We start from the raw sequence: 20,339 nt of genomic DNA, 5'->3' as shown, positions 1-20,339 counted from the left end.
ATAGAAGTGGGATAGTAACGCTGAGAACGGAGTTATCGTCACTGGCCATGTTGGTGGAGTACTCAAAACAGCGCAACAAGGAACACAGGTCTTGCATGGAGGCCCATTCATTGGTGGTGAAGTGGTGCTGTTCCGCAGAGCGACTCATCCGTGCATGCTGCAGCTGAAACTCCACTATCGCATGCTGCTGCTCACACAATCTGGCCAGGATGTGCAAGTTGGAGTTCCACCTTGTGGGCATGTCGCATATGAGGCGGTGAGCGGGAAGGCCAAAGTTACGCTGCAGTGCTGAAAGGCGAGCAGCAGCAGGGTGAGAACGCTGAAAGTGTGCACAGACAGCCCGCAGCAGCTCTTACATATCGGGGTAATTTTTAAGGAACCTCTGCACCACCAAATTCAGCAAATGCGCCAGGCAAGGGATGTGCGTCAAACTGGCTAGTCCAGAGGTGTATGAGGAGGCCTAGACTACAGCACAAACGGATTCAGGAGGAGCCAGAGACCTTTCTTGGTTTTTGAGGTGTCTACTCCACTGCAGCTCGTGCTTTGCACTTAAGATGCCTGGTCATGCAGGTTGTGCTCAGGTTGAGAACGTTTATGCCTCGCTTCAGCCTCTGATTGCACAGCGTGCAAACCATTCGTGTCTTGTCGTCAGCACATTGTCTGAAGAACTGCCACGCCAGGGAACTCCTTGGAGCTGAATTTGGTGTGCTCGGTCCCTTGCTGTGGTGGGCAGTAGCAGGCATACTGTCTAGGGGATGGCCGCTCCGCTTTTGCACCCTGCTCCCTCTTCTGCTGTGCTGGTGGCTCTGTGCGACCACCGCCTCTTCCTCCGAACTACACAGGTCACTCGCATGACCTTGATTCCATGTGGGTTCGAGGACCTCATCCTCCTCCACATCATCTTCCACCCAGTCTTCACCCCTGCCATCTTTGTCGGTCTGCACACTTTCGAAAGCCCCAGCAGTTGGCACCTGTGTTTTGTCATCATCCGAGACGTGCTGCGGTGGTCCTCCCATGTACTCATCTTGAAACAAAAGTGGTTAGGCATCGGTGAACTCAATCTCTTCCACTTCTGGGGCAGGACTAGGTGTATGGCCCTGGGAAACCCTGCTAGCAGAGTCATCAAAAAGCAGAGGAGACTGCTGCATGACTTGGGGCTCAGACTGCTTGCCTGATTTGCAAGGGGGTGAGGTGAAAGACTGATGGACATCGGCTGCAGGTGCCAACTCTGATCTTTCAGCAGGAGACTGGGTGGGAGACAATGTAAAGGAACTGGAGGCACTGTCAGCAACCCAATCTACTATCGCCTGTACATGTTATGGCCTCGCCATTCATAGAGCCGCATTAAGCCCGACCAAATAACGCTGAAGGTTCTGTCGCCTACTCGCACCTGAAGAAGGTGTTTCACTTGTACAAACCGGATTCCAAAAAAGTTGGGACACTATACAAATCGTGAATAAAAACTGAATGCAATGATGTGGAGGTGCCAACTTCTAAAATTTTATTCAGAATAGAACATAAATCACGGAACAAAAGTTTAAACTGAGAAAATGTACCATTTTAAGGGGAAAATATGTTGAATCAGAATTTCATGGTGTCAAAAAATCCCCAAAAAGTTGGGACAAGGCCATTTTCACCACTGTGTGGCATCTCCCCTTCTTCTTACAACACTCAACAGACGTCTGGGGACCGAGGAGACCAGTTTCTCAAGTTTAGAAATAGGAATGCTCTCCCATTCTTGTCTAATACAGGCCTCTAACTGTTCAATCGTCTTGGGCCTTCTTTGTTGCACCTTCCTCTTTATGATGCGCCAAATGTTCTCTATAGGTGAAAGATCTGGACTGCAGACTGGCCATTTCAGTACCCGGATCCTTCTCCTACGCAGCCATGATGTTGTGATTGATGCAGAATGTGGTCTGGCATTATCTTGTTGAAAAATGCAGGGTCTTCCCTGAAAGAGATGACGTCTGGATGGGAGCATATGTTGTTCTAGAACCTGAATATATTTTTCTGCATTGATGGTCCCTTTCCAGACATGCAAGCTGCCCATGCCACACGCACTCATGCAACCCCATACCATCAGAGATGCAGGCTTCTGAACTGAGCGTTGATAACAACTTAGGTTGTCCTTGTCCTCTTTGGTCCGGATGACATGGCGTCCCAGATTTCCAAAAAGAACTTCGAATCGTGACTCGTCTGACCACAGAACAGTCTTCCATTTTGCCACACTCCATTTTAAATGATCCCTGGCCCAGTGAAAACACCTGAGCTTGTGGATCTTGCTTAGAAATGGCTTCTTCTTTGCACTGTAGCGTTTCAGCTGGCAACGGCGGATGGCACGGTGGATTATGTTCACTGACAATGGTTTCTGAAAGTATTCCTGAGCCCATTCTGTGATTTCCTTTACAGTAGCATTCCTGTTTGTGGTGCAGTGTCGTTTAAGGGCCCGGAGATCACGGGCATCCAGTATGGTTTTACGGCCTTGACCTTTATGCACAGAGATTGTTCCAGATTCTCTGAATCTTCGGATGATGTCATGCACAGTTGATGATGATAGATGCAAAGTCTTTGCAATTTTTCGCTGGGTAACACCTTTCTGATATTGCTCCACTATCTTTCTGCGCAACATTGTGGGAATTGGTGATCCTCTACCCATCTTGGCTTCTGAGAGACACTGCCACTCTGAGAAGCTCTTTTTATACCCAATCATGTTGCCAATTGACCTAATTAGTGTTAATTGGTCTTCCAGCTCTTCGTTATGCTCAAATTAACTTTTTCCAGCCTCTTATTGCTACTTGTCCCAACTTTTTTGGGATTTGTTGACACCGTGAAAATTGGAATCAACGTATTTTTCCTTTGAAATGATACATTTACTCGGATTAAACGTTTGATCTGTCATCTACGTTCTATTACAAATAAAATATTGACATTTGCCATCTCCACATCATTGCATTCAGTTTTTATTCACAATTTGTTTAGTGTCCCAACTTTTTTGGAATCCGGTTTGTACGTGTAGCTGGCACAGATCGACCACGTCCTCTCCCTGCAACAGGAGCTCCACCAGCAGCACCACGACCGGGGTCACGTCCCTTATTTGATGCTCTCCTCATATTTCTTAAATTTAGGATCTTGCCCAAAATGGGTGTTTTTTTTATAACAGAATATAACAGCAGTATCTACTGCGTGTATCTCACACTGACAGATGCAGCAAAGGCTGCAAATGTCGTTTTTTGCCCAAAATTATTATTTTTTAAATAACAAAATAGAACAGCAGTATCTAACGCGTGTATCTCACACTGACAGATGCAGCAAAGGCTGCAAATTTAGTTTTTTGCCCAAAATGGGTGTTTTTTAATAACAGAATACTAGTTTAGTGCTCTCATTAAGAGAAACTAAATAAAAAAAGTCTTAATAACAGAATATAACACCAGTATCTAATGCGTGTATCTCACACTGACAGATGCTGCAAAGGCACCAGATGTAGGATATTGCCAAAAATGGGTGTTTTTTGAAACCCTGAATATTATTGCAGTATTTCAAGCTTATATCTCACACTGACAGATGCAGCAAAGGCTGCAAATTATTATTTTTTTGCCTAAAATGGGTGTTTTTTTAATAACAGAATATAACACCAGTTTCTAACGCATGTATCTCACACTGACAGATGCAGCAAAGGCTGCAAATTATTATTTTTTGCCCAAAATGGGTGTTTTTTTAAACCCAGAATATTATTGCAGTATTTCTAGCTTGTATGTCCCACTAACAAATGCAGCATAGGCCCCAGATGTAGGGTATTGCCAAAAATATGTGTTTTTTCAAGCTTGTATCTCACACTGTCAGATGCAGCAAAGGCTGCAAAATTCGGTATTTTGCCCAAAATGGGTGTTTTTTTAATAACAGAATAGAACCGCAGTATCTAACGCGTGTATCTCACAATGCTAGATGCAGCAAAGCCTGCAAATTTAGTTTTTTGCCCAAAATGGGTGTTTTTTTAAACCTAGAATATTATTGCAGTATTTCTAGCTTGTATGTCACACTAACAAATGCAGCATAGGCCCCAGATGTAGGGTATTGCCAAAAATGTGTGTTTTTTTAATCCAGAAAATTATTGAAGTATTGCAAGCTTGTATTTCACACTGACAAATGCTGCAAAAGGCACCAGATGTAGGATATTGCAAAAAATTGGTGTTTTTTTAAACCCAGATTATTATTGCAGTATTTCAAGCTTGCACAAATGCACATATGCTGTGCTGGTGCACTGAGCTTGCATAAAATGGCCGCGGCCGCCCACCTAACTGACATACGGATAAAAGTTATTTTTCTGTGTCACTGGGCTCTGGGCAGGGTAAAAAGATTGTGCACTGCACCCACAAAACTAAATCTATGTAGATCGCTGAGTTAACAAGCAATTCAGATTAAAGATTCTTTCCAATTCTCTCCTTCACAGCAGCAGCATCTTATCCCTACACTAATCAGAGCAGAGTGACATGCTGGACTGGGTCACATGCTGGACTGGCCAATAACAGCCATGCCATTAGTAGGCATGGCTGTGATGGCTTCTAAGAGCACAAGAGTAAAACACTTTTTGATTGGCTGCTCTGCAGCACTAAAAAAGCTCCAATAAATCGCTTTTTACTAAAAAGTTTGGGTTCGGGTCCGGGGTCCAAAAACCCTAAAGTTCGGTACGAACCGAACTTTACAGTTCGGGTTCGCTCAACCCTAACCATCAGTTTAGATCATTTACACAGGAATGCAAAATATTTACCATCCCTAAAATGGTTCACTAATTTTGAAAAGCATGAGCTATGTTTAACTTGATCTCTCGATGTGAGTCAAGAACATGATAAATTACATTTTAGGAAATATTTTGTTGCCCAAATTGTTTTTGCATCTACTATTCCAATGTAATGCTAGGAGAGACATGGGAATTTTTGTTCAGTTTTTTCGTAGCCCTAAACTGGAAATGGTAATCCAGCACACAAATGGTAAGAAATGTGCTTTGTAAGTGGAGGTCTTGCTCAATTTGTATTTCCTACTGAGTAACAAAGATGAAACCTGATAACACATAAAATAAGCTATTGCCAGAATATAATTGACAGTTTTATGCTCTTTAAGAGGGCTGTTTCTTCTATCCGAAGGAATATGACAAGTACCTGTCTGTATGTCTTGTGAAAGCAATGTAACAAGCTCGTTTTATGTTATTCACAAAAGTACTTGGATAGTCAATGGTGCTCTTTTGAATGCACAAGGAACACATTAATCATTTTTCTATGTTTCCTATAGCCTGAGCTCCCTATTATACACGATATAGAATGGCATTTTCGGTGGTTTGAAATGCTATGTTATTAAAGTCTTTTAATAACACAGACACTGTATATAGCAAGCATTGCAATGTAAGATAAAAAAAATATATATATATATAATGTTTGGTAGCCCGAAACGCGTAGACAAGACTGCTATCTATGTAAACCGATGGATGAGATTTTACCGCAAGCAAAATAAATACTTTCCTTTATCAAAGTGGAGCTGGATCTCTTCTAACCTTTTTGCATATAGTTACCCGTTACCTGACTCGGGTTATCCATGCTCACAGCTGAAGGAGTGGCAGGTGAGAGCTGCTGAACTTTCTTTCTTTATATAATGTTCAATGTACCATGTAGTTCTGCAATTTTTAGAGTGGAAAAGGTGAGAAAATGAACATTTTTTTTAAACTCCCCCTTCCCCCCCCAGCCAGCGGGACCTGTGAAGAGAAACATACTTACCTGCTCCCCTGCTACCCATTTGGTTTTAGGCTCCCTTGCTGCCAGTCCATCTACACTGCCCTTCTGATCCCTGTCAGTCAACCTGTGCATCAACAGGGTCATATACACCTCTGCAGCTAATAACTTGCCTCAGCGGTGATGTGTCCTCAAGTAGAATGTGACACAATACTAATGTAATGCTTGAGGACATGTCACCACTGAGGCCAGTAATTGGCTGCAGCAGTGCATGTGACCCTGTGAGCCCAGGAGCTATGGAGCCAGAACAGAGTGGTGGAGAGCAGGTATCTTTCTCTTCACAGGTCTTTCTGGCTGAGGGGATTTTTTTTTCTATCCTAGACAATCCCTTTTAATATTCACTATTCTAGCACAATTAAAAATGGAAAAATATATCATAATAATATTAGGGGAGAATTATAATTTATATAAATACTCCTATTCATCATTTGCATAACCTTGATCCCGGTCCCTCTTTCTTGGTTGTCAGAGGTTCACCTTTACCCTCCAGTAAAGTGTAATTTAAAGAGAAGAACATGGTTAAAGAGAAAACTTCTGAATAGCAACTTGTAACCTTCTACAGTAATAATCTACACATTGGTCTCACTGTATTGAGTAACCTTGTCAATACCTTGGTTTATTAATTTTGCATTATCATCAATATCAAATCAGCATTGGTCCAACTCCTGGCACCCCGGCCAATCAGCGGTACTTATCCGAGCACTGCATCTTCTTCAGTTTTTATTTGAGCACTAACAACTTTGTAGTGACAGTGCTGTGTGATTACAGTTTCCTCTCCCATTCACTTGAATTGGACAAACATCTGTAATTAAACTGCACCATGACTACAAAGTGCAGTGTGCAAGTAAACACTGAGGAGGATGCAACAGTGGTCTGACTATAGGGTAGCCAAGAAAAACACCTCTTACAGATCAATAATCCATTTAATTTCATACTCTTGATACAAAAGATTACCATATTATGTATTATAACATAGCACAAAACTAATTAAAGTACAGATTACTGTTCATTACTGTTCAGGGAGCTCGCTGTACCAATTTTGAACTGATAAGTGGGATCAAGAATCTGTGGTTTTGTAAAAACTCTTGTTTAATGATGTCAAATGTTGATGACGTAATTGCCAGCAACCTCACGTGCACATGACTACATAACTTGATTTCCCACTCTGGACTCTGTGAAAGTTCAGTGTCAGGCCCTGTGGGATTTATACTTATGGGCTGACTGGTGTCACCTACTTTGACCATTATATATGCAACTTAAAGGGGATTTCCATCACTTTCAGTGGGAGGCGACACTGCTATTCATGCAGCCAAAGTTTATTGCCATGGCCATGGCAACAATGGACATGCCTGTTCTTGGAACGATGTCCAAAGAGACGTCAATGGAAACCGCTGCTGGTGTTGAATACAAAATATATTAATTTTTTTAAGAATGTTATCCTACAGAATTTTAAATGTATTTTATTGGGATTTTATATGATATAGACAAACACAAAGTAGCAAGTATGTGTGAGGAGAAAAGAAAATTATACATGGTTTTCAAACATTTTTATAAATACAAATCAAAACAAAGTGTGCATTTGTATTCAGCACCTGCACTCTGATACCCCTAAAGTTGTTCTATGAAGGCAGCATCATGAAAACCAAGGAAGAAATGTAAAGCAGGGTTAGGTTATAAAAAATATCCCAAGCTCTGAACATCTCAAGGACCGCTGTTCAATCCATCATCTGAAAATGGAAGTAGTATGGCACAACTGCAAACATCCCAAGACATGGCCACCCACCTAAACTGACAGCCAAGGCAAGAAGATCACTAATAAGAGAAGCAGCCAAGAGATCCATGTTCACTCTGGAGGAGCTGCAGAGATCCACAGCTCAGGTGGGAGAATCTGTCCACAGAACAACTGTTAGTTGTGTACTCCACGAATCTGGTCTTTATGGAGAAGTGGCAAGAAGAAAGCCATTTTTGAAAGCAAGCCATAAGTACCATTTGCAGTTTGCCTCAAACCATGTAGGGGACACAGCAAACATGGAAGAAGGTGATCTGGTCAGAAGAGACCAAAGTTTAACTTTTTGGCCTAAATGCAAAACACTATGTGTGGCGAAAAACGAACATTGCACATCACTCTGAACATACCATGCATACCGTGAAACATGGTAGTGTCAGTATCATGCTGTGGGGAAGCTTCTCTTCAGCAGGGACAGGGAAGCTGGTGAGAGTTGATGGGAAGATGGATGGAGCTAAATACAGCGCAATCCTGTAGGAAAACGTGTTAGAGGCTGCAAAAGACTTGAGACTGGAGCTGAGGTTGACCTTCCAGCAGGACAACGACCCTAAACATACAGTCAGAGCTACAAAGGAATGGTTTAGATCAAAGCATATTCATGTGTTAGAATGGCCCAAATCAAAGTCCAGATCTAAATCCCATTGAGAATTAGAAAGACTCTCTGACTGAGCTTGAGTTATTTTGCAAATAAGAATGGGCAAACATTTCAGCCTCTAGATGTGCAAAGTTGGTAGAAATGTACCCTAAAAGACTTGCAGCTGTAATGGCAGCGAAAGGTGGTCCTACAAAGTATTGACTCAGGGGGGCCTAATACAAATGTACCCACACTTTCCAGATTTTTATTTATAAAAAGATTTGAAAACCTTGTATCATTTTCTTTTCACTTCACACATACTTTATATTTTGTGTTGGTCTATCAAATGCAATTCCAATAAAATACATTTAAGTTTGTCGCTGTAACGTGAAAAAATGCTTTTTTAAGGCAATATATATATACTAGCAGAAGGACCCGGCTTCGCTCGGGTATATTTAATCTATTTAATTTAATGTTTGTGTGAGTCGGTAAAAGATATCGACAGTATCCACTATAACAGTTACATCTACAGCACCCCCACCCCCCAAAACAGTGACCTCCACAGCCCCCCACCCCTTAACACTGACACCCCTCACAGTGCCCCGTCCCTTAAAAGTGGACCTCCACAGCAGCCCACCCCCTTAACTTTGACCTTTACAGCAGCCTTCCCCTTTAACAGTGACTTTCACAGCATACCACCCCCTTGATGGTGACCTCCACAGGGGCCCGGGGTTGTCCAGGATCAAACGTATTTTTTTAAAAACATCTTACTCACCTTTAGTAGCCGAGTCTATGTTCCCTTGGTGGTTTTAGGTAGCTTTTACAGATTGTTTACATTTATGTTTATCTGTTCGTTCACTTCCTGCCGCACTGCATCTCCTGGTTTCTCCCGTGTAAAATCACGTCCTTGCACCAGCCCCCCTCATACATATTAATGCATTCTGTGGCTTGGAGTAATCTGCCTCTATTCATTATAATGCTCAATGCCCGGTAACGTCACCGGACTGGAGGGGCGGGGCTTAGCGCAATGTCGGCCGGCCAAGTTACAGACCCTCCATCCTCTCTGCATAATTACCTAGGCTGCCAGTGACGTCACCGGGCTCCCTGAACAGCAGAAGAGGAGGCTTTGCTCACCTGCCAGGGACCCGATATAGCAAGTTGTGGCGATAAAATTAGAGAAAGGCGCTCATAGGGTGAGTATGTTCAATGAAAGATAAAATCTATTATAGGAGGTAGTTTGCTCACCTATTGTGGTTGCACCAATTTGGGCGCAACCACAATGAAGGCAAAAAACAGAGAGTTGCAATGGTTCGTGCAGCCTGGATTCGTCCGGTCGCCTTGGGCAGGAGCCACCCTGCCACTCGGGTAACGGTAGAAGAAACGAGACGCTGAATTTTACGTCCAACGTGTGGACCTTGGGAGGCGCACTAACACAACCGGTCGTAGACAGTATTTAGGTTTCAGCTATTTTCATTTTATTCATAGACAACGCGTTTCGGGGTACTGGGGACCCCTTTATCAAGTCTAAAAGGTGGATTAGTAAAAAAGGACATATATATGGAAAGTCACAATGCAGGTGTACCCATCCATATAAGGAAACGATAATATAATGATAATTATAAAATAGTATATAGAGAGATAAAATGAATATATACGTATATATAAATAAATATGAATACATGTAAGGATGAAAATAAAAATTGAACAATACTAGTGTATAAAAATAAATGCATAGAATAAAATCAGGTTATGAAATACATATGTATATGAGGAAAAAATTAATAAATAAATAAATAGATGAATAAAACAACAGAAGAAGTGCATATATATAAAATTTGTCTAATGACCATTAGCGCACATATTTGGGGGATAGTAGTTTTAGAGACCAGTGGTAAATAGTTGTCCGCTGCTGGAATAAGAAACTATATTATGCCAGGAATAAACAGATAACCTAGACAGATCTATACTAGATTAGTATTATGTTCTAAAAAGGTGATATGGGCCCCAAGGAAAAAGAATAAATAATAAATATAGTTTCTACTTACAGATGAAAAACGACACATATCTGAATATTGTTGCCAACAGAGCAAGAGGCTAAAAGAATATCAAAGTGAATGAATAGATGGACATGTATGTATATGTAATTAGTTCAGGTGGGCATAGGGACTGACAAGTAGGGGCTAACGATGTAGTCATATGTTCGGTACGCTATAGTGAAATTTGAGGATATAACTACTGGAATTCAGAAGATGAACTCAAATACCGGAGTGTAACATACCTGGGTCGGATCAGCAGAGCGGTTGCTGCTGCTGAATCCGAATGACACGAGGAGGACGCTGACCTGTTGTAGCGCGCGCTGCTGCAGGTAAAAAAGGCTTGTGTGGGAGGGCCTGAAACACTTCATTGGAGGAGCGTCCCTGGAGGGGCGGAGTCACCAGCGGCGCACGGAGAGACAGGAGGGGGAGAGCTGGACAGCGGCAGGGAGGGGGAACGAAGTTCAGTTGCGTGGATAGAAAATGAAGCTGGGATCAACATGTATGTGACTGTCAGAGAAACGCAATGCCAAAACGATTCCAGATTAATGTTAAAACCAATAGTTGTAGCTGTAGGTTCAAAGGGAAGTGATGTGGAGAGGGATTTATTTTGCATGATGAATTGATAACAGCGGGTGGGAGGGAGGGAAGGACGTGAAGACATAAGCAATCTGCAAAGGAAAAATGGGTTTTAATGTAGGTGTGTAAGGAAGGGGATAATAAGTGGACTGAGGATGGCATTTATCGTAGATGAGCCCACTGAGTGTGGGATGAAGGGGGGGGGGGAAAGGGCCAGAGGGGTATGCCAGGAGTGTATATGTGGAAAGTGGTTGGGCTCGGTGGGGAGGAGGGCAGGGGTAAGTGTAATTGGGGGCACTGGGATGTTCAGGAAGATGTCATTTGGATCGGGCCATTTAAAAGCATTTGCTCTTTAAGGACTCGTTAAGACCATATGGTTCCAGGGTTTGGAGTTTGAATATCCATTACATCTCTCGTTTCTGCAGTGTCCTGAATTTATCAGATGCTGTTTCCAAAACGATCTCAATTGGCGTTATTATTAGTTTTGAAGCATCTTTGTTATGGGTAGTGAAAAAATGGCGGGACACACTGTGTAAGAGGTAGCCTCGTGAGATATTCCATCGATGCTTATTCAATCTTTCTCTTAGCGTCTGGATGGTGCGGCCTATATATTGTAGCCCACATTCACATTCTATCAAGTATATGACGTAGGTTGATGAGCAATTCATGAGGCTTTTGATCGGATGTTCCTCTCCCGTTACGTTGCTCTTGAAGGACTGGACACGGTTTGAAATATTATCGCAGCATTTGCATAGTCTGTGATTGCATTTATAGCTGCCTTTAAATTTCAGCTGGCACGTTAGACCGGCTGAAATTGTATTGATGTTCTTTTTCTTCTTAAGTTTACTTGGTGCAAGTATGTTCTTCAGAGTTTTTGCTCTCCTGAAGGTGATACAGGGATTTGGTGGTATCAAGTCTTTCAGATATGGATCATCTTTCAGGATGTGCCAATGTTTTGATAGAACGGTTCTCAGAGCTGCATGGTTGGGATTGAAGGTCGTGATGAAAGATGTTTTGTATTTAGCACTTTTGGATGTTTTGGTCCGTCCGTTTTTCTTTTTTATATTCAGGCATTCTTCCTGGCTTTGATTTTTTGCCCGCATAAACGCATTTTGTATAATTCTTTCTGGATATTTTTTCTTAGTGAACCTAGACTTTAGTATATTGCTCTGGGTGAGAAAGTCGTCCTCATCTGTACAATTCCTTCTGATGCGCTTGAATTGGCTGAACGGGATATTGTCTTTCCACTTCTTATAGTGGGCGCTCCTATAGTCTAGGTAGCTATTTCCGTCGACCCTTTTAAAATATGTCTTTGACTTGATGGTCTTGTCCTCTGAATAAAGGATCAGGTCTAGATATTCTATGGACGTGTTTGTCATATTGGGGGTGAATGAAAGGTTCCATCTGTTTGTATTGAGATAGTTGACAAATGCCTGAGCTTCTTCTTTGGGGCCGTTCCAAATCACAATGAGGTCATCAATATACCGTTTGTAAAAGATGATATTGTTCCTCCAATTGTGATTGGAATAAATGAATTCATCCTCGAAGCAGCCAATGTATAAGTTGGCGAAGCTTGGCGTGAAGTGCGTCCCCATTGCGGTTCCGTTTCGCTGTCTATAGATCTTTCCTTCAAAAGTAAAGGTGTTATGTGTAAGAATGAAGTGAATCTCATCCAGTATGAATTTCTTGTGTTTATCGGAGAGACGGTCGTCCATTCCTAGGAAGTGTTTTGCTGTTTCGATACCCGCTGTGTGTGGGATATTCGTGTAGAGGGCTGCGACATCCAATGTAAGCCAGCTGTATTGGGGTTCCCAGATGATGTTCTTAAGGGAACTGATTAGTTGTGTAGAATCTCTCAAATAGGAGGGGAGTTTTGTAACGTGGGTTTGCAGAAAAAGATCTACATAATGAGAGAGGTTACTGGTGAGAGAGTTTACTCCCGAAATGATCGGTCGACCTGGAGGATTCTTGCTGTTTTTGTGCATCTTCGGTAGGTGGTAAAAGAGTGCTGTATTTGGATGTTCAACTGTTATGTACTCCTTTTCTTTTTTGGTGATGATTTTATTTTCTTCAGCCTGTTTCAGCAGGGTATTCAACTTCTTTTGATCTTCTGTAGCTGGATTATATGAAAGAGCTTCATAATATAGAGGGTCGTTCAGTATCTTCTTTGCTTCTTTTATATAGTCATTTTTATTTTGTAGAACTATTCCACCTCCCTCTGTCCGCGCTCCTGATCACAAGAAGGTCATTGTTGTTTAATTCTTTTAATGCATCTTTTTCCTCTTTCGTTAGATTGTTCTTGACCTTGGTCGTCTTGTTGATGTTTCTTGACTCTTTGGACACCAGGGCATAAAAGGTGTTGATATGGTTTACTCTGTGGTATGTGGGGTTAAACGTGGATTTGGGTTTCAGATCAGTATGAAGAGTATCCTTTGCTCCTGTGTCTACCAAGGGTTCCTCCTTCTTTTGTCTTGGATAGTTTGGATTGGATGGCGAAATGCCTTTGAAGTGTGACGTTCCTAATGAATGTATTCAGATCCACAAAAAGGTCAAAATCATTGTACCTTTCTGCTGGGCAAAAGGATAAGCCCCTCTGAAGAACTGACGTCTGTGGTGCAGAGAGGCTAAAGTCAGAGAGATTGAATATTTTTACAGTAGTGAGGTTTTGTTCCTCTTCAGATTGTGTGGGTTCTGTTTCGGTTCTTCCGCATCCGTTGTTTTTTCTTCCGGTCCCGCGGGTTCCTGTTCCTCCTCTTCTTCCTCTCCTGTATTTTTTCTTTTTAGCCCCTTTTGGGGAAGGGTTGTCCTTGGCTTGAAGAAATCTGGTATCATCTTTGACCTGCCTGATGGTTGTTTGAGAACATACGTTGCTTCCGGGGTCAATGCCCCGGGTAGCGATAAAAAAGAAGTCGATTGGTTAGTAATATGGTGGGGAGAGGTTTGTATATCATCTGAGTGACTTGTATTATGCAGAGTGATGAGGGAATCTTCCAAAAGGGATAGTTCAATCTCTTTGGAGTTCAGTGATGTTGATAGTGATGGAAAGGACGTGGGAGGAAGATTGAGGGGACAGCCTTGGGCGAGGTCCAACGTTGGGCTAGAGGGGAGAAAGGGTACCGGTAACGGCGGAATTGATGGAGGGGTGAACCAGACGGGTAGGTCAGATGAGGGTAGGATACAATTGGACTGTGAAGTCTTAGGTAGTCTAGCTGCCTTATTGATAGTGGGAGTTTTGGGTGATATGGCTGTCTTCTTCATGATGGGTGCAGGTGTTTGTGGGTGTCTAACTATGATGGGTTGTTGTTGTGTGTGAACACGAGAGGGGCGGGGTGTGGGCGGGACTCTCCTGGGTGGGTGTTTATCCAATTGATGTTTAGAATATTTGCTACGGTATCTCGTGTATGTCCGGATGTTATGAGTGGAAGGTGCCACCTGGGGTGTGTGAGTATTGATGTTCCCAGGTGAAGGGACCACTTGTGATTTTCTCTCTAGGGTTGTTGAGTTACTGTTCATATTCTTACTTATATTACTATTGGTCTGAATGTCTGCATTTCGGGGGTTTGTCTTATTTTTAGACCAGAACTTGATATTATCATTAGAGAAGTCTGATCTGTCCCTAGAGAGTTTGCTGGTTTTTTTATTAATGATTTCTCGCTCGAGTTGGAGAAGTCGACCTGTAATAAGCCTATCAAACTTTGTGTATTCTGTATGTGTATTGAACGTGGTTAAATGGTTACTTTGTTGGTGTATCTGCTCTTTCAACTGTTGGCATAAAGATTCTCGTTTATTGCAGAGGAGTTCCATCAGACCCCTGGCGCAATTTAGCATATGATTGTCCCACTTACGAGTGAAGTCGTGGTCGTTTTTAAAAGGACTCTCTAATTTCCACCGTAGGCCACGAGGGACCAGAGATTCTCTAAGATAAGTCCTAAGTAATATCAGGTCCAGATGGTGTTGAATCTCTTCTTCAAGAGAGGATTCAAGTTTAAAGAAAAGATTCGCCAGTTCTTTTGTTCCAATTGCTTGTTGCAGAGACGTGTAATTTTCAGATCCGTTTCTAGTGAAAATGTCTGCCTCCTTTGACGTCCAGATGTGTGTTAGTTTCCGGCGTTCGGAGAGGCGATGTTGACTGTATTCCATCACCGTATCTTTATGTTGTGTGTTGAATTCACCAGAAGGTAATACCTAGAGCCGCCGTATCTCAGAGTTAATTAAAACTCTTAGCCTGAGGAACTCAGGGTCATACAGCAAGTTGTGGCGATAAAGATAGAGAAAGGCGCTCATAGGGTGAGTATGTTCAATAAAAGATAAAATCTATTATAGGAGGTAGTTTGCTCACCTATTGTGGTTGCACCAATTTGGGCGCAACCACAATGAAGGCAAAAAACAGAGAGTTGCAACGGTTGGTGCAGCCTGGATTCGTCCGGTCGCCTTGGGCAGGAGCCACCCTGCCACTCGGGTAACGGTAGAAGAAACGAGACGCTGAATTTTACGTCCAACGTGTGGACCTTGGGAGGCGCACTAACACAACCGGTCGTAGACAGTATTTAGGTTTCAGCTATTTTCATTTTATTCATAGACAACGCGTTTCGGGGTACTGGGGACCCCTTTATCAAGTCTAAAAGGTGGATTAGTAAAAAAGGACATATATATGGAAAGTCACAATGCAGGTGTACCCATCAATATAAGGAAACGATAATATAATGATAATTATAAAATAGTATATAGAGAGATAAAATAAATATATACGTATATATAAATAAATATGAATACATGTAAGGATGAAAATAAAAATTGAACAATACTAGTGTATAAAAATAAATGCATAGAATAAAATCAGGTTATGAAATACATATGTATATGAGGAAAAAATTAATAAATAAATAAATAGATGAATAAAACAACAGAAGAAGTGCATATATATAAAATTTGTCTAATGACCATTAGCGCACATATTTGGGGGATAGTAGTTTTAGAGACCAGTGGTAAATAGTTGTCCGCTGCTGGAATAAGAAACTATATTATGCCAGGAATAAACAGATAACCTAGACAGATCTATACTAGATTAGTATTATGTTCTAAAAAGGTGATATGGGCCCCAAGGAAAAAGAATAAATAATAAATATAGTTTCTACTTACAGATGAAAAACGACACATATCTGAATATTGTTGCCAACAGAGCAAGAGGCTGAAAGAATATCAATGTGAATGAATAGATGGACATGTATGTATATGTAATTAGTTCAGGTGGGCATAGGGACTGACAAGTAGGGGCTAACGATGTAGTCATATGTTCGGTACACTATAGTGAAATTTGAGGATATAACTACTGGAATTTAGAAGATGAACTCAAATACCGGAGTGTAACATACCTGGGTCGGATCAGCAGAGCGGTTGCTGCTGCTGAATCCGAATGACACGAGGAGGACGCTGACCTGTTGTAGCGCGCGCTGCTGCAGGTAAAAAAGGCTTGTGTGGGAGGGCCTGAAACACTTCATTGGAGGAGCGTCCCTGGAGGGGCGGAGTCACCAGCGGCGCACGGAGAGACAGGAGGGGGAGAGCTGGACAGCGGCAGGGAGGGGGAACGAAGTTCAGTTGCGTGGATAGAAAATGAAGCTGGGATCAACATGTATGTGACTGTCAGAGAAACGCAATGCCAAAACGATTCCAGATTAATGTTAAAACCAATAGTTGTAGCTGTAGGTTCAAAGGGAAGTGATGTGGAGAGGGATTTATTTTGCATGATGAATTGATAACAGCGGGTGGGAGGGAGGGAAGGACGTGAAGACATAAGCAACCTGCAGCTGAAACCTAAATACTGTCTACGACCGGTTGTGTTAGTGCGCCTCCCAAGGTCCACACGTTGGACGTAAAATTCAGCTTCTCGTTTCTTCTACAGGGACCCGATATGTCACTGAAGACAAGAAAATACTCACTTCAGACCAAGAATTGACAGGAGGAAAACGGGGCTTGAGAAATATGTTCTAAATGCATGAAGTTTGTATGTTCTCCCTGTGTTTGCGTGGGTTTTCTCCAGATACTCCGGTTTCCTCCCACACTCCAAAGACATACTGATAGCGACCTAAGATTGTGAGCCCCATTGGGGACAGTTGGATGCTAATGTCTGTAAAGCGTTGCGGAATATAGTAGCGCTATATAAGTGCATAAACTAAACTAATAAAAATAATAATAAAGGTACTACATGCATGTTTGTAATGTATATGTTAGTAGATTACTATTAGACAAATGTCCCCAATCCCAGACAACCCCTTTAACAGTGGCCTTTACTGGATCGGGGGCGTGTCCTTTTGAACAGCTCACTCTAACACAGCAGCACTATGCTGTCTGAGTGTGAGCTGCATGGAAAAAGTCACCCTCCCTCCAACCCCTGCAGCTGACAGTTGATTTTTACCTTTATTTTTACAATCCCTATCGGCTGAGGAGTAGAGGGGCATGGTCTAACCAGATATGGGCGTGGCTTAGCGTGACCTAGAAGTTGATTTTTAACTTAATTTTTTTAATCTCAGTTGGCTGAGGAGTGGGAGGGGGCATGGCCTAACCGGATCGTGGGTGTGTCCTTTTGAACAGCTCACTCTAAGACAGCAACAATGTGCTGTCTGAGTGTAAGCTGCAGGGAGAAAGTCACCCTCCCTCCCACCCCTGCAGCTGACAGAAGTTGATTTTTACCTTCATTTTTTCAATCCCTGTCAGCTCAGGAGTAGGAGGGGGCATGGCCTAACCAGATCAGGGGCATGGCTTAGTGGGACCTGGGGGCGGGGTTTTAAGTCTTTTGAGGGTGGACACATTGTGGCAGGGGGCGTGTCTGGGCTCCTTCCTGCAAGAGTGATGCCCCTCTGGGCACCTTACTGGCTCATTTGCATACCAAATAAACTGGATTTTCAGAGGATAAAAACATCTATTGCTGGAACAAAGGCACATTTTAAAATAAGGTACTAAGTGCTATTAGGCCATGGCTTTACTTCAATAGCAATTATCCTGGTGACAGATTTCCTTTAAAGCTGACCTACAGCAATGAAAATAAATGGCTGGGTTTTTATGGAAACCTGGAGTAAAACTGAGTATGAGGAGGCTAACGGCCTGCAAGCTTCTATTGGCTGATAAGGGTCATGTGACCAAGCTTCTATTGGCTAATGCATTTTTTTGGAATATCTCAGGAATGGTACGTCCTAGAGAGCTGAGACCTGGTCTAAAACCTTCCCGGACACCTGATGTACCTATGTGCCAAATTTCGTGATTGTAAATGCAACGATGTGGATTCCTATAGCGGACATACACACACACACATACACTCAGCTTTATATATTATATACAGTTGCAAGAAAAAGTATGTGAACCCTTTGGAATGATATGGATTTCTGCACAAATTGGTCATAAAATGTGATCTGATCTTTATCTAAGTCACAACAATAGACAATCACAGTCTGCTTAAATTAATAACACACAAAGAATTTAATGTTACCATGTTTTTATTGAACATACCATGTAAACATTCACAGTGCAGGTGGAAAAAGTATGTGAACCCCTAGACTAATGACATCTCCAAGAGCTAATTGGAGCGAGGTGTCAGCCAACTGGAGTCCAATCAATGAGATGAGATTGGAGGTGTTGGTTACAGCTGCCCTGCCCTATAAAAATCACACACCAGTTCTGGGTTTGCTTATCACAAGAAGCATTACCTGATGTGAATGATGCTTTGCACAAAAGAGCTCTCAGAAGACCTACGATTAAGAATTGTTGACTTGCATAAAGCTGGAAAGGGTTATAAAAGTATCTCAAAAAGCCTTGCTGTTCATTAGTCCACGGTAAGACAAATTGTCTATAAATGGAGAAAGTTCAGCACTGCTGCTACTCTCCGTAGGAGTGGCTGTCCTGTAAAGATTACTGCAAGTGTACTGTGCAGACTGCTCAATGAGGTGAAGAAGAATCCTAGAGTGTCAGCTAAAGACTTACAAAAGTCTCTGGCATATGCTAACATCCCTGTTAGCGAATCTACGATATGTAAAACACTAAACAAGAATGGATTTCAATGAATACCACAAAGGAAGCCACTGCTGTCCAAAAAAAACATTACTGCACGTTTACAGTTTGCACAAGAGCACCTGGATGTTCCACAGCAGTACTGGCAAAATATTTTGTGGGCAGATGAAACCAAAGTTGAGTTGTTTGGAAGAAACACAGAACACTGTGTGGAGAAAAAGAGGCACAGCATGCCAACATCAAAACCTCATCCCAACTGTGAAGTATGGTGGTGGGGGCATTATGGTTTGGTGCTGCTTTGCTGCGTCAGGGCCTGGACGGATTTCTATCATCGAAGTAAAAATGAATTCCCAAGTTTATCAAGACATTTTGCAGCTCAACAGAAGATGAGTGTTGCAACAGGACAACGACCCAAAGCATAGAAGTAAATCATTAACAGAATGGCTTAAACAGAAGAAAATACGCCTTCTGGAGTGGCCCAGTCAGAGTCCTGACCTCAACCCGATTGAGATGCTGTGGCATGACCTCAAGAAAGCGATTCACACCAGACATCCCAAGAATATTGCTGAACTGGAACAGTTCTGTAAAGAGGAATGGTCAAGAATTACTCCTGACCGTTGTGCATGTCTGATCTGCAAGTACAAGAAACGTTTGGTTGAAGTTATTGCTGCCAAAGGAAGTTCAACCAGTTATTAAATCCAAGGGTTCACATACTTTTTCCACCTACACTGTGAATGTTTACATGGTGTGTTCAATAAAAACATGGTAACATTTAATTCTTTGTGTGTTATTAGTTTAAACAGACTGTGATTGTCTATTGTTGTGACTTAGATGAAGATCAGATCACATTTTATGACCAATTTGTGCAGAAATCCATATCATTCCAAAGGGTTCACATACTTTTCTTGCAACTGTATATATATATATATATACAGTATATATATATATATATATATATATATATATATATATATATACACACACCATATTTTTCGCCATATAGGACGCACTGGCCCATAAGACGCACCTAGGTTTTAGAGGAGGACAATTATAAAAAATATATTTTTCATTAGACCTTAGGTCAGACCAGCAATCAGACCCCCAATGTTAATCAGACCTCAGATCACAGCTCCAATCAGATCCCCAATGTTAATAAGACCTCAATAAGACCTCAGTTCAGACCCACAATCAGACCTCAGCTCACACCCAAAAGTGAATGACCCCCAATCAGACCTCAGATATGAGCCCCAATATAAATAAGACTTCGGGGAGTGCCGCACATCTTTTTTTATACTTTCTCTACATGTTGCATTGTGAACCCTTCTACTCTCAGCGTAGAGCACCGCATACGAAGTCTCTTTGTACTTCATTGCCGGCGATTGGCCATAGGAGCAGCTGTATCATAGCCTGAATTGGTAGCAGTGCCGCCGCATTCTTCCCTTGACTTACATTGTCCAATATAAATAAGACCCCATTCAAACCTCATATCAGCCCCCCAGTCTCAAATCAGCCCCCCATGCCTCATTTGATCAGCCCCATGCCTTATTTAATCAGTCCCCAGCCTCATATCAGCCCCCATACCTCTTTTGATC

At 42.1% G+C, this 20,339-nt stretch overlaps 1 long non-coding RNA gene across 1 annotated transcript; it reads right to left on the bottom strand.

The window, feature by feature from the left end:
- Positions 1 to 5,488: 5,488 nt before the first annotated feature.
- LOC121001922 lies at positions 5,489 to 19,741 on the bottom strand. The gene is made up of 3 exons (XR_005779185.1): positions 19,732 to 19,741; positions 8,997 to 8,999; positions 5,489 to 5,623 (listed from the first exon to the last, which is right to left on the bottom strand). It is a non-coding gene; the product is annotated as an uncharacterized LOC121001922 (long non-coding RNA).
- Between the last annotated feature and the right edge of the window lie 598 nt (positions 19,742 to 20,339).

This window comes from Bufo bufo, chromosome 5 (genome assembly GCF_905171765.1).
Source record: "Bufo bufo chromosome 5, aBufBuf1.1, whole genome shotgun sequence".
NCBI classification, from domain to species: Eukaryota; Metazoa; Chordata; class Amphibia; order Anura; family Bufonidae; genus Bufo; species Bufo bufo.
This window is presented reverse-complemented; position numbering and strand designations above follow the sequence as displayed.